At 45.1% G+C, this 16,051-nt stretch overlaps 1 protein-coding gene and 1 long non-coding RNA gene across 3 annotated transcripts in view; both read left to right on the forward strand.

Annotated features, from left to right (window-relative positions):
- Positions 1-16,051, forward strand: part of NTM (neurotrimin) — a 597,738-nt gene that overhangs the window by 229,467 nt on the left and 352,220 nt on the right. The gene's annotated exons all lie outside the window — the stretch shown is intronic.
- Positions 887-1,888, forward strand: LOC142108004 (uncharacterized). The gene is made up of 3 exons (XR_012680068.1): positions 887-1,269; positions 1,361-1,411; positions 1,496-1,888. It is a non-coding gene; the product is annotated as an uncharacterized LOC142108004 (long non-coding RNA).

A 16,051-nucleotide genomic window follows, 5' to 3' on the forward strand; every position in this document is an offset into this window, starting at 1 on the left:
ATCTCCAGTAAGTTCTGCAGATGGTCTGAGATGTCTGTCGTGTGGTGAGTGGTAATTGCCTAATACTCGTCTGCTATTGACCACAGGATGAAATAAAAATCTCATCAATATGTAGAACTAGTGACCTTGATGTATAACATTTCAGTCACATATACGTTGTTGGAAAGAGTAGATTCATGTCCAAGTTTTGTATTAGGAGTACAGGGCTGTTACAGACATAGAAATGAGTGGTACCTGCTTCCCCCATCTGGTGTCAGAATCACAAGGTGGAGTTGGTGATACCTGCCAGCAGTTGGCACTACTGAGTACTGAGGTGCGGAGTCTAACACCCCCCTGGTTTTCACCAGGGACCCCCGCAAGGACTTCGCTGCAGGACGCGGCCCTCAGTATCAGTCAGCTGGTGAGGTAACAATTGCGGCAGCGGTGACAGCCCACCAGGAGGCAGGATGGAAGAGTAGTCAGCAAGCCGGGTCACAACCAGAGGAACGGATATAGCCAAATCAGAAGCAGGAGAATGGTCAGGAAGCCGGGGCAGTACCAATAATCACTCTAAGCCAAAGTCGGGAACCAAAGGAGATGTCAGGAACAAGCCGGGGATAGAATCCAATAAGCAATATCACAGGAACAAAACGCTGGAGCAAGGCTGAAGACCTAATACTCTGGCAAGCAAATGGCGTCCGAGTGCTCTTTAAATAGACAAGATAGTTCCCTGATAGGTGCGCCAATATCGGCGGGAAAACCGCAACAAGTCGCATCGCGACGACTGTGGCGCTTTGCGCATGCATACAGATGGCAACAGGAACAGACGGTTGCTATGCAACGAACGCCTAACTGCGTACGCATGCGAATGGAATGGAATTTGCATCGCTATGCAACAGGATGTGGACATCGCAAGGAGGCAGGCGCTTGTCTGGAGGCAGATGCAGGACAGCGCCTGACAATAGGTAGAAGCAGAGCCCGGTTAAGACTGTAGGCAAGATAGTGTTTCTGACCCATCGCTGCCAAAATGCTTTTCCTGTGTCATTACCCAACACCATACTACTCTAGACCTAGTAACCTTACACATTTCCCCATAACGATTTATCCCCTTTCCTCCTTGTATTCAGCATTGACAGGCCTATTTATTAAAAAGTGGAGATAACGTTGATTCTCTATCGCCACTTATTGCCTTAACTCAAGCATGTCAGTCTCGAGTCTGCTTATATAAGGACTGCCGTTACTGTTGTCATTACAGAATACAGGTTGTGGGAGTGTCTTATAGAGGCGGCTGTTACTACAGAATACAGGTTGTGGGAGTGTCTTAGAGGCGACTGTTACTGTTATTATTACAGAATACAGGTTGTGGGGGTGTCTTATAGAGGCGGCTGTTACTACAGAATACAGGTTGTGGGAGTGTCTTATAGAGGCGGCTGTTACTACAGAATACAGGTTGTGGGGGTGTCTTATAGAGGCGGCTGTTACTACAGAATACAGGCTGTGGGGGTGTCTTATAGAGGCGACTGTTACTGCAGAATACAGGTTGTGGGAGTGTCTTATAGAGGCGGCTGTTACTACAGAATACAGGTTGTGGGAGTGTCTTATAGAGGCGACTGTTACTGCAGAATACAGGTTGTGGGGGTGTCTTATAGAAGCGGCTGTTACTACAGAATACAGGTTGTGGGAGTGTCTTATAGAGGCGACTGTTACTGCAGAATACAGGTTGTGGGGGTGTCTTATAGAAGCGGCTGTTACTACAGAATACAGGTTGTGGGAGTGTCTTATAGAGGCGGCTGTTACTGTTGTTATTACAGAATACAGGTTGTGGGAGTGTCTTATAGAGGCGGCTGTTACTACAGAATACAGGTTGTGGGGGTGTCTTATAGAGGCGGCTGTTACTACAGAATACAGGTTGTGGGGGTGTCTTATAGAGGCGGCTGTTACTACAGAATAGAGGTTGTGGGGGTGTCTTATAGAGGCGGCTGTTACTACAGAATACAGGCTGTGGGGGTGTCTTATAGAGGCGGCTGTTACTACAGAATACAGGTTGTGGGGGTGTCTTAGAGGCGGCTGTTACTGTTGTTATTACAGAATACAGGTTGTGGGGGTGTCTTATAGAAGCGGCTGTTACTGCAGAATACAGGTTGAGGGGGTGTCTTATAGAGGCGGCTGTTACTACAGGTTGTGGGGGTGTCTTAGAGGCGGCTGTTACTGTTGTTATTACAGAATACAGACTGCGGAGTCTCTTAAATGGAGCAGTTGTTACATTTGTTATTACCATTTAATGTCACTTTGATAACCAGCGATAGGCTCTTTAGCAGCATAAAAATGTAATGAGAACTGAGGGTCAGCAGAGTTATCCTGTTTGACTTGTTTGTGGGCCCAATTGAATAACATTCCAGAGCAGTATTTCTCTATACCCCTCCCGCCTCTATAACTCTGCACCGAGGGGAGGGGCGCACGGCAGACCCTGCATCACCCTCTCCTGCTCTGTTTGTGCGTTGCAGGGTGTTATTAACACTCCTTTGTTCCGTTTTGTGAGCGATAGAAGCCCTCTGTGAGCCGGCCAAGCGAGCGATTGTCGCATCTCGCACTTTTCTGATTAACTAAGAGGAAATTGCAGCTTTCTGGCAGCCTGCTGAGAGGGATAATAACATAAGCGCTTGCTCTGGAGTAAAGTGGGTCTTTTCAACCACAACAGGCTGGCAGACTCGACACGCTTCCCTCCTCCCTTTTACCCTCTCATTCGTTCAGCACTAGTCCATTGTTTCCTCTTCCCTGTAACGTGTGACTTGCAGACAGTATATAGCGTGTGGTGTGCAGATGCCATTCAGTAATGTATAAAATGAGTCTAATCCTTACACTTCCCCTTCTCCTCCATCTTTAGTTGTCTCTTGTCTTCATTCCAATCTAGTGCCCCATGTGCTGCCTCTCGCTCGTGCTGGGTCTCACAATTTTTAATCCTGAGTTGTCTTCTCTTTTCACAAGCGCCTGTCTCTATTTCCTGTGATCCCTTTTACTGAACCTGCCCATGTTTCATACATGTTTCTGTTCTGTGGTCTCCTCTCTGCGGGTGATATTCTTTTAGTGCTCCGAGTTGGCTGAGCTCCAAGTAATAAGGATTTTCTTTTCCTTCACCTCTCTGTGTTGTCTGGCTCTCTGTCCTCCCTTCAATCACACAATATTAATCTCACTGCTGCCTGTTGCAGTCACCTCAAATGTCACTTTACTCTTCCTCAGAAACAGAAAAAAGGTTTTAGAGAAATGTCAGGACAGAGCTTGAAATAAGAATGTGCTTAGAGCTTCATACGTGACCAGTGCTTAGAGCTTCATACGTGACCAGTGATTAGAGCTTCATACGTGACTAGTGCTTAGAGCTTCATACGTGACCAGTGCTTAGAGCTTCATACGTGACCAGTGATTAGAGCTTCATACGTGACCAGTGCTTAGAGCTTCATACGTGACCAGTGTTTAGAGCTTCATACGTGACCAGTGCTTAGAGCTTCATACGTGACCAGTGCTTAGAGCTTCATACGTGACCAGTGCTTAGAGCTTCATACGTGACCAGTGCTTAGAGCTTCATACGTGACTAGTGCTTAGAGCTTCATACGTGACCAGTGCTTAGAGCTTCATACGTGACCAGTGCTTAGAGCTTCATACGTGACCAGTGCTTAGAGCTTCATACGTGACCAGTGCTTAGAGCTTCATACGTGACCAGTGCTTAGAGCTTCATACGTGACCAGTGATTAGAGCTTCATACGTGACCAGTGCTTAGAGCTTCATACGTGACCAGTGCTTAGAGCTTCATACGTGACCAGTGATTAGAGCTTCATACGTGACTAGTGCTTAGAGCTTCATACGTGACCAGTGCTTAGAGCTTCATACGTGACCAGTGCTTAGAGCTTCATACGTGACTAGTGCTTAGAGCTTCATACGTGACCAGTGATTAGAGCTTCATACGTGACTAGTGCTTAGAGCTTCATACGTGACCAGTGCTTAGAGCTTCATACGTGACCAGTGCTTAGAGCTTCATACGTGACCAGTGCTTAGAGCTTCATACGTGACCAGTGCTTAGAGCTTCATACGTGACCAGTGCTTAGAGCTTCATACGTAACCAGTGCTTAGAGCTTCATACGTGACCAGTGTTTAGAGCTTCATACGTGACCAGTGCTTAGAGCTTCATACGTAACCAGTGCTTAGAGCTTCATACGTGACCAGTGTTTAGAGCAGGGGTAGGCAACATGCGGCTCTCCAGGTGTTGTAAAACTACAAATCCCAGCATGCCTTGCTACCTATCTGCTGGTTATCTACTGGCAAAGAATGGTGGGACTTGTAGTTTCACAACACCTGGAGAGCCGCAGGTTGCCTACCCCTGGTTTAGAGGTTCATATGTGACCTGCGTTTAGAGCTTCATACGTGACCAGTGTTTAGAGGTTCATATGTGACCAGTGCTTGGAGCCTCATATGTGACCAATACACCGATTTGTGATCTGAGCTCGGTGCTTTATATGCGAGCCATGTTAAGAGCTTCATACGTGACCAGTGTTTAGAGCTTCATACGTGACCAGTGTTTAGAGGTTCATATGTGACCTGCGTTTAGAGCTTCATACGTGACCAGTGTTTAGAGGTTCATATGTGACCAGTGCTTGGAGCCTCACACGTGACCAGTGCTTGGAGCCTCATATGTGACCAATACACCGATTTGTGATCTGAGCTCGGTGCTTTATATGCGAGCCATGTTAAGAGCTTCATACGTGACCAGTGTTTAGAGGTTCATAATATTAATAATTCTGTTACACATTCTGTCCCAGAGTTTGCACTTTGGGCATAATTTACACTCAAAATAGCTATATGTAAAATTAGTGTATTTATGCCTTTATGTTGAGCTGTATGCATCTAAGATCCGTGCAGGTCGGCACCAGTAGCATACGTACCCAGTTTAAGCCGGGCACATGTCACAGACACTTATATACCACTTGTGCCATTATGTATCCATGTGTTTTATGTGCAACAAACGCATTCGAAATTAGGAATCAATAAAACTTAAGCCTTTGTGATACAGCAGATACACCACCTGTCATGTGTACGGGAAAAACGTTTTGTTTCAACACACTCGCAAAAGCATAATATGTGCCCGAGTGATGATAAGCGCACCAATCAGCGTCACCTGTACAACTGCAATCAGCCAATCACAAGCTGCTCACTAATGTCTGAGATCGTCGTCGTCATCCTCTATTTGCCCACTCGCATATAATACGGCTTTCTCAGGTGTATTTGCACATTGTTCTACTCTGCATCCGCTTGCAACTATGTGAACACACCATTACTTTACTCGGCCTACGCTACAGTGCCCCCTTACTACCTCTCCAGCAAACTAGCACAATACTTGCTCTGTATTAGCCCCTCTGTTACAAAACACATGGCCACACACAGTATATATCACAGAATACACATCAATGGGAGGAGCTTGTATATATTGTGATAGGGGTAATTTACTGCTGTGTTTACAGTCATTTATAACCCACCGCACAAACACACATGTACACTCACAAACATATACTCATACACTCGCACACATACATACACTCAAACATACACTCACAAACACACACAATTATAAGCTCGCACACACCCTCACAAACATACGCTCTCACACACTTATAAACATAAACTCACACACAAACTTACTCCCACACTTACACTCTGTATTAGTACAATTTACATGGCTACCAAATTCATTCTCCCAATACAGGCTTAATTGCACCCGTTCTTCGCTTGTGTTTGAGATATAGGGGGAACTGGTTGACCACCAGAGTATATGACCTATAGGAGCTATTGGATGGAGTTTCCTCTAATCATCTTACAGTAGAGATTATAGTGCTGATTGAGATACATTCAGTGTCTGTGCACCCTCCTGCTGTCACAAAATATATCACACCTGAAAATCGCCCCCAGCGCTTCCATCCACACCTCCTCCTTTATTACATCTCATTTGCTGTTTTTTTATGGCCTGCATGTTATTTTCTATTTACATGTGTTACTAACTTGTTCTTGTGGTTATTTACAGACACACCTACAGGTGTAAATGGAAAATGTTAGTGCAACATTCGAGGTATCCATAGTAGGTATGATGAACTGTGTAGTGATAAGGATCATGGCAAAACTATTACACAGTATTTTAAAATGATAACTTGTTACCAACATTGTGCAACAGATAAACCATGCAGAGAGTTTACAATCCAAATAACATATTTGTTAAATGAATGTGGGTCTCAGTTGACCTAATAAATCATTAAAGGATAATTCAGCTTTATACAATACATGAAAAACTTGCCATGCGCTCGTCACTGGTCCCGGCACTGTACCCAACAGATCCAACAGACCCGTGCTGTACTGCTTGTTGAATGGGTGTCGATGCCCCTCCCCTGCGAGCTCAACCGCGTATGGACAGAGATCTACTCTACATCCACCGCAACTATTTTCTTAGTTTTGGACGGACTTTTCCTTTAATGTCCCAGTTGTCACCCAGAGCTCGACATATAGATGTAAGACATCAGTACATTTTTAAATTGTTCTATAAAGTTTAAATATACCGTAGTTGGTTTATTTTTTTTAATTTATCGTCGTTAATATTTTTATTGGCTTGTGTATTTCTAGCCTGAAGGTGACACTGTTGCTACTGTTGTCAATGCAGAGGGTTAGTCTGTGACTAAAAGTTTTTCGCACATAGCAGCGTACTAAAGAGGAGGCACATATGGATAACACACTAACTTACTAACAAACCTATCCTGTTTTAATTAAATACATTACAATATTCAGATATATGTCATCATTCAGCAACAACTTGGTGTATCAGAAGGGACATTACAGAACTAAATACTGTGATATAATAGCAAATCTTATTACCTGGTGTCAAAACACAGAAAACATACAGACAGCTCAGTATGAGATCAGCCATTATGAATTAAACATTGTGATGTATTTGAAAGTCTTCCTAAGAATAATGACAACAGAGAGAACTCCTCCCCGCACACCTCCAACAAAGACGTATATCACAACACCAGCAATCAAACCTGCAAAGACAAAACAAAGGCAACAACAGTGCACACTAAAAGCTGAGCTTATTAAATACATCAAAAGAGAAACTAAAACCAGACTGAGAAGACATCCACGTTACAACCCATCATTTCCAAAGAGACTGGGAGTAGAGCAAGAGGTTTTATGGCTAATTTGTCCTTTCTTCATTTTCACCACTTTAGACTCTGTCGCAGTTCATAACACAATAACTTGTAAGTGGAACACACAGCTCCCAGTCCCAGGGACAATCCCCAATGGCTCAATCATCTCGTCAGGCATCGGTTCAATAGCTGCAGCTCTTATTGGCTGCACAAAAATCCTCGGGGTAACTATTTCCTGTCCTTTCTCCTGTCCCTGGGGCCATCCAGGCCAGTACTGCACTTGGTGCTTAGTTAATTAACATCCATATAAACCCAGACTGGGCTACAGGTGTGCAATGTATACTGGCCCTCCCTACGCTGTGTTTTCATGTCTGCATTTACTTTGTCTACACTGTATGTCCTTGTTTTATGTATGTCCTGTTTTCCGCACTCTCCAGTGCTGCAGAGCACTGTATTGCCTAGCAAGTCTATGATAATAGTGATGATACTAGTTCATCGTGTAATGCATACACTGTGCTGCTGTATACTGCCCAGTGCTGTCCTGTGCTGCTGTATACTGCCCAGTACTGTCCTGTGCTGCTGTATACTGCCCGGTACTGTCCTGTGCTGCTGTATACTGCCCTGTGCTGCTGTATACTGACCGGTGCTGTCCTATGCTGCTGTATACTGACCGGTGTTGTCCAGTGCTGTCATGTGTTGGTGTATACTGACCGTTGATGTCATGTGCTGCTGTATACTGTCCGTTGATGTGCTGAGTTGGTGTATACTTCCCGGTGATGTGCTGTGTTGGTGTATACTGTCCGTTGATGTGCTGAGTTGGTGTATACTTCCCGGTGATGTGCTGTGTTGGTGTATACTGCCTGGTGATGTGCTGTGTTGGTGTATACTGCCCGGTGATGTGCTGTGTTGGTGTATACTGCCCGGTGATGTGCTGTGTTGGTGTATACTGCCCGGTGATGTGCTGAGTTGGTGTATACTGCCCGGTGATGTGCTGAGTTGGTGTATACTGCCCGGTGATGTGCTGTGTTGGTGTATACTGCCCGGTGATGTGCTGAGTTGGTGTATACTGCCCGGTGATGTGCTGAGTTGGTGTATACTGCCCGGTGATGTGCTGTGTTGGTGTATACTGTCCGTTGATGTGCTGTGTTGGTGTATACTGCCCGGTGATGTGCTGTGTTGGTGTATTCTGCCCGATGATGTGCTGTGTTGGTGTATACTGCCCGGTGATGTGCTGTGTTGGTGTATACTGCCCGGTGATGTGCTGTGTTGGTGTACGAGGTATGTCTATTAAATAACGAGACTGATTAAATAACTCGCCTTTATTTATTGGTATTACAAATGTAATGTTTGTCCCCTTCAATATACTCCCCATTTGCACTAATACATCGCTGTAGTCTTGTTTTCCACTGGTTGACGGCATGGAGCAAATCAATTTATGTCACTTGTTTCAACATATCTGCCATTTTCTTCTTTACAGCATCAACTGACTCAAAATGTGTCCTTTTAAGCACTGATTTAACTTTTGGGAAAAGATAAAAATCACAAGATGCTAAATCGGGCAAATATGGAGGATGTTCAAGTGTAGTAATGTGTTTGTCGGTCACAAACTGCCTCACAGAAAGTGCTGTGTGAGCAGCGCATTGTCCTGGTGAAGAAAGAAACCATTTTTCAACAGTTGCGGCCATTTATTTCTGACTCTTTCAGCTTTTTCAAAACTTCCTTACAATAATGCTGATTAACTGTTGTGCCTTCTGGAACCCATTCTTCCAAAATTACACCCTTGATATCGAAAAAAACAATGAGCATTGCTTTGAATTTTGACTTGCTTTGACAAGCTTTTCATGGTGATGACGGTGTTTCCCAGTGCATTGACTGTCTTGGTTTCAAGATCGTACTAGAAGATCCAGGTCTCATCACAAGTGATTACTTTATGAAACAGGTTTGGATCTGTGTTAAGTCGCTGCAGAATGTCAACACAACATTCCTAGCGACGTTCTTTTTGCTTTAGTGTGAGAACCCTTGGGACCATCTTCGCATAAACTTTCGTCATGTTAAGATCCTCGCAAAATTTTCCATACAGTGTCTTTGTCAATGTTCACGGATTCAGCTATTAATCGAACACGGAGTCGGCGGTCTTTTCGAACAATCTGACTGATTTTTTTTCTACATTTTTTTTCGGTTCTTAAAATGCAAGGTCGTCCAGGGCGTTCATCATCTTCGACATTCTCACGTCCCTTGCTAAATCTTTTGTGCCACTCAAACACACACGCACAAGACAGGCAGTCATCCCCATAGGCCGTAGTAAGCATTTGAAAACATTCTGTTGGTGTTTTGTGCAATTTTACTAAAAATTTTAAATTGACATGTGTTCAACTTTTAAACTTAGCATTTTTTCGGCACTCTACAGAAAACACAACCAAACTAAATGGCGACGCACAATCAACTGAACGTCATAGACTGTTCCAGCTTGTCATGCAGATTCAGACAGGTTCAAGGTTACTATGTATGCAGTTATAACCGGTTCTTACTGGTTTGTTTACTATATGGAATCACAGTCTCGTTATTTAATAGACATACCTCGTATACTGCCTGGTGATGTGATGTGCTGTTGGTATATACTGCCCGGTGCTGTGCTGTTGGTGTATACTGCCTGGTGATGTGATGTACTGTTGGTGTATACTGCCATGTGATGTGCTGTTGGTATATACTGCCCGGTGCTGTGCTGTTGGTATATACTGCCTGGTGATGTGATGTGCTGTTGGTGTATACTGCCTGGTGATGTGATGTGCTGTTGGTGTATACTGCCTGGTGATGTGATGTGCTGTTGGTGTATACTGCCTGGTGATGTGATGTGCTGTTGGTGTATACTGCCTGGTGATGTGATGTTGGTGTATACTGCCTGGTGATGTGCTGTTGGTGTATACTGCCTGGTGATGTGCTGTTGGTGTATACTGCCTGGCGATGTGCTGTGCTGTTGGTGTATACTGCCTGGTGATGTGCTGTTGGTGTATACTGCCTGGTGATGTGCTGTTGGTGTGTACTGCCTGGTGATGTGATGTGCTGTTGGTATATACTGCCCGGTGATGTGATGTGCTGTTGGTGTATACTGCCTGGTGATGTGATGTTGGTGTATACTGCCTGGTGATGTGCTGTTGGTGTATACTGCCTGGTGATGTGCTGTTGGTGTATACTGCCTGGCGATGTGCTGTGCTGTTGGTGTATACTGCCTGGTGATGTGCTGTTGGTGTATACTGCCTGGTGATGTGCTGTTGGTGTGTACTGCCTGGTGATGTGATGTGCTGTTGGTATATACTGCCCGGTGCTGTGCTGTTGGTGTATACTGCCTGGTGATGTGATGTGCTGTTGGTGTATACTGCCTGGTGATGTGATGTTCTGTTGGTGTATACTGCCTGGTGATGTGATGTGCTGTTGGTATATATTGCCTGGTGATGTGCTGTTGGTGTATACTGCCTGGTGCTGTGCTGTTGGTGTATACTGCCTGGCGATGTGCTGTTGGTGTATACTGCCTGGTGATGTGCTGTGCTGTTGGTGTATACTGCCTGGTGATGTGCTGTTGGTGTGTACTGCCTGGTGATGTGATGTGCTGTTGGTGTATACTGCCTGGTGATGTGATGTGCTGTTGGTGTATACTGCCTGGTGATGTGATGTGCTGTTGGTGTATACTGCCTGGTGATGTGATGTGCTGTTGGTGTATACTGCCTGGTGATGTGATGTGCTGTTGGTGTATACTGCCTGGTGATGTGCTGTTGGTGTATACTGCCTGGTGATGTGATGTGCTGTTGGTGTATACTGCCCGGTGATGTGATGTGCTGTTGGTGTATACTGCCTGGTGATGTGATGTGCTGTTGGTGTATACTGCCTGGTGATGTGATGTGCTGTTGGTGTATACTGCCTGGTGATGTGATGTGCTGTTGGTGTATACTGCCTGGTGATGTGATGTGCTGTTGGTGTATACTGCCTGGTGATGTGATGTGCTGTTGGTGTATACTGCCCGGTGATGTGATGTACTGTTGGTGTATACTGCCTGGTGATGTGATGTGCTGTTGGTGTATACTGCCTGGTGATGTGCTGTTGGTGTATACTGCCTGGTGATGTGCTGTTGGTGTATACTGCCTGGTGATGTGCTGTTGGTGTATACTGCCTGGCGATGTGCTGTGCTGTTGGTGTATACTGCCTGGTGATGTGCTGTTGGTGTATACTGCCTGGTGATGTGCTGTTGGTGTATACTGCCTGGTGATGTGATGTGCTGTTGGTATATACTGCCCGGTGCTGTGCTGTTGGTGTATACTGCCTGGTGATGTGATGTGCTGTTGGTGTATACTGCCTGGTGATGTGATGTTCTGTTGGTGTATACTGCCTGGTGATGTGATGTGCTGTTGGTATATATTGCCTGGTGATGTGCTGTTGGTATATATTGCCTGGTGATGTGCTGTTGGTGTATACTGCCTGGTGCTGTGCTGTTGGTGTATACTGCCTGGCGATGTGCTGTTGGTGTATACTGCCTGGTGATGTGCTGTGCTGTTGGTGTATACTGCCTGGTGATGTGCTGTGCTGTTGGTGTATACTGCCTGGTGATGTGCTGTTGGTGTGTACTGCCTGGTGATGTGATGTGCTGTTGGTGTATACTGCCTGGTGATGTGATGTGCTGTTGGTGTATACTGCCTGGTGATGTGATGTGCTGTTGGTGTATACTGCCTGGTGATGTGATGTGCTGTTGGTGTATACTGCCTGGTGATGTGATGTGCTGTTGGTGTATACTGCCTGGTGATGTGCTGTTGGTGTATACTGCCTGGTGATGTGATGTGCTGTTGGTGTATACTGCCTGGTGATGTGCTGTTGGTGTGTACTGCCTGGTGATGTGATGTGCTGTTGGTATATACTGCCCGGTGCTGTGCTGTTGGTGTATACTGCCTGGTGATGTGATGTGCTGTTGGTGTATACTGCCTGGTGATGTGATGTTCTGTTGGTGTATACTGCCTGGTGATGTGATGTGCTGTTGGTATATATTGCCTGGTGATGTGCTGTTGGTGTATACTGCCTGGTGCTGTGCTGTTGGTGTATACTGCCTGGCGATGTGCTGTTGGTGTATACTGCCTGGTGATGTGCTGTGCTGTTGGTGTATACTGCCTGGTGATGTGCTGTTGGTGTGTACTGCCTGGTGATGTGATGTGCTGTTGGTGTATACTGCCTGGTGATGTGATGTGCTGTTGGTGTATACTGCCTGGTGATGTGATGTGCTGTTGGTGTATACTGCCTGGTGATGTGATGTGCTGTTGGTGTATACTGCCTGGTGATGTGATGTGCTGTTGGTGTATACTGCCTGGTGATGTGCTGTTGGTGTATACTGCCTGGTGATGTGATGTGCTGTTGGTGTATACTGCCCGGTGATGTGATGTGCTGTTGGTGTATACTGCCTGGTGATGTGATGTGCTGTTGGTGTATACTGCCTGGTGATGTGATGTGCTGTTGGTGTATACTGCCTGGTGATGTGATGTGCTGTTGGTGTATACTGCCTGGTGATGTGATGTGCTGTTGGTGTATACTGCCTGGTGATGTGATGTGCTGTTGGTGTATACTGCCCGGTGATGTGATGTACTGTTGGTGTATACTGCCTGGTGATGTGATGTGCTGTTGGTGTATACTGCCTGGTGATGTGCTGTTGGTGTATACTGCCTGGTGATGTGCTGTTGGTGTATACTGCCTGGTGATGTGCTGTTGGTGTATACTGCCTGGCGATGTGCTGTGCTGTTGGTGTATACTGCCTGGTGATGTGCTGTTGGTGTATACTGCCTGGTGATGTGCTGTTGGTGTATACTGCCTGGTGATGTGATGTGCTGTTGGTATATACTGCCCGGTGCTGTGCTGTTGGTGTATACTGCCTGGTGATGTGATGTGCTGTTGGTGTATACTGCCTGGTGATGTGATGTTCTGTTGGTGTATACTGCCTGGTGATGTGATGTGCTGTTGGTATATATTGCCTGGTGATGTGCTGTTGGTATATATTGCCTGGTGATGTGCTGTTGGTGTATACTGCCTGGTGCTGTGCTGTTGGTGTATACTGCCTGGCGATGTGCTGTTGGTGTATACTGCCTGGTGATGTGCTGTGCTGTTGGTGTATACTGCCTGGTGATGTGCTGTTGGTGTATACTGCCTGGTGATGTGATGTGCTGTTGGTGTATACTGCCCGGTGATGTGATGTGCTGTTGGTGTATACTGCCCGGTGATGTGATGTGCTGTTGGTGTATACTGCCTGGTGATGTGATGTACTGTTGGTGTATACTGCCTGGTGATGTGATGTGCTGTTGGTGTATACTGCCTGGTGATGTGATGTGCTGTTGGTGTATACTGCCTGGTGATGTGCTGTTGGTGTATACTGCCTGGTGATGTGATGTGCTGTTGGTGTATACTGCCTGGTGATGTGATGTGCTGTTGGTGTATACTGCCCGGTGATGTGATGTGCTGTTGGTGTATACTGCCTGGTGATGTGATGTACTGTTGGTGTATACTGCCTGGTGATGTGATGTGCTGTTGGTGTATACTGCCTGGTGATGTGATGTGCTGCTGGTGTATACTGCCTGGTGATGTGATGTACTGTTGGTGTATACTGCCTGGTGATGTGATGTACTGTTGGTATATACTGCCTGGTGATGTGATGTGCTGTTGGTGTATATTGCCTGGTGATGTGCTGTTGGTGTATACTTCTTAATGATGATATACCCCACAGAGGGGAAAAGGGCAGAGTGAGATCCCACACTTCCAGGATATTGCCTCTACATGGAATCCTTCTCCGCTGACCCTGTAAAGTGATGGAGATGTAGTTGTAAATTTTAATGGCTAGAACAACAGTGTTGTGTCTTCTCCTATAATAGGCCTCAGATGTAATAAAATGGATATGTTAAAATTCAGCCAGTAGCCCGCTCAGTCCTAGAGGTAGCAGCGTTTTGTATTTTAGCCCTGATCCCCTCCACCACCACCTGGTTCAGCTATTGTATTTCAGTCTCTTTTTGTCTCCATGTCACACTTTCCTGTGTCTGTTCTCTCTCTCGCTCTCATCTCCGGGATCCCAGACGCTTTCATGTCAATGAATGAGCTTTAAATGAAATAGAAGAAACACTTTGGTGCAGCAAAGTGTAAAAATGTCCAATAATACAGCAGAGCAGCAGTAAATGAATTATAGAAGATGCCGGAATTGTTCGACTGTCAAACACTATTAGAGGCACAATCTGTGAGCAATAGAAATGTTTACATGGCAGATGTATTTATTTTTTTCTGGAAAGTTACAAACAGCGGCATATTTTCATAGCTCTTATTAATGTTCCTGATCTTATACAGAAAGAAACAGACTTACAATAACCGTTCTCCTAGTAGTCTTGAACTTGGTGCCACTAGACTGATTTACAGTGATGCTTATGAGTAAGTGGGTGTGGCAGGAGCAAATTTGGGTGTGGTTGGGAGGATCATGTTGGAGTTTGGTTGAATCATGCTGTTGTGTTGATTCCTCTGCCTGCACAGCCAGGGGAGGCGAAGTATTTAATAATTTAACGCTGCTCATTATTGTTTGACAATCACCTGTTTTATATCTGAAATAAACTGGTAGCATAACAACGTTTCATGTATGAGTCTGACAGCCATCCTCTGCGCTGCTGGGGACCCTGCTCCTTCCACTATATAACTCTCAGTCTGTGGCTTCCTGCTGCCTCTATTCCACTCCTTACATCATGTCACATACAGTCCTGTCCACAGTAACACACAGTGTGCTGTCCTTGTCTCTTGTTGTTGTGTGTCTTATTGTGTGGTTGTCTTTTATATAAGTTCACCAAAGCTAACAAAATAAATAAGAAAATACACTTTAAATTGTGCAGTTGAGCTATTGGGCGTCTCTTGTCCCATGGAAACTACATTACCCTCTAGTTGTCCAACGCTTTCTACAAAGATCAGTGGCGCTTCCTGCAGGTCTCAGCGCTTTTGTGCTTGATCAGTACCCTGGTGCAATGCACAATCCAGCCGCCTATGGCAATGAACATGTTAAGCAGAGGTACGTCCTCTGTAATGTGATTTTTCAAAGCAGCCTGTCCCAATATATTAACTTCGGTCTCTGTTTTGAATAGTCAATTTCATGGTGAAATGAGTTCTTAATAATATATTTAGCACCCTAGAGAAGTCCCTGAGCCATCTGGAAAGGACTGTGGGATTCTGGGAGAGAAAATGTGTGGTGGTTTTTATTTAGTGTAGTGGAGGAAGGAAGTGAGGGGTGTCGGGGGATTAAACACATCAGGGAACATGCACGCAGCAAATTCTATTAAGATGCTGGAGTTATGAGGTTATCTGAGCATTGTAATCATTCAAATCTATCCATGTAAACTTCCAGTTAATTGTTCTTGTGCTCTTTTATTGAATGTTAACATATGTTATTTTATGTACATTTTGTATATCTGGAATTTGTGCTTTAGGCCATTAATAGATCGGTGTTTGCAGGAATACAGAAAATAACCTCTGTGTGCTCTGCATGTCTCATGCACTGACCACTGTGCCCTGATTGGTTATCTGGATGTTACAGCAGATGAGTCTATATGCATCATATCACTGTATGCGAGGCACTCGCTTCACCCCTCTGTATAAAACAGTTCTCTGGCTTCCTTAATGTCCACAGTAAACAGAATAAGATTGTAGAATTATGTCAGTGCGCAGGAGAACAAGCTGCTATTGTAGAGTTTAGCACATAAGTTATAACAACTGACATTGAGAGTTACACTAAGCTTACTGAGCAGAGAAATGGTACTGTGCCTGATGTCCATAACTGTGGGAGAAAAGAGATCCTGAGATGGGGTACTGTGCTGCTATACATAGACAGAGAGTAGGAATAGATACTGAGAATT

This window comes from Mixophyes fleayi, chromosome 11 (genome assembly GCF_038048845.1).
Source record: "Mixophyes fleayi isolate aMixFle1 chromosome 11, aMixFle1.hap1, whole genome shotgun sequence".
NCBI lineage: Eukaryota > Metazoa > Chordata > Amphibia > Anura > Limnodynastidae > Mixophyes > Mixophyes fleayi.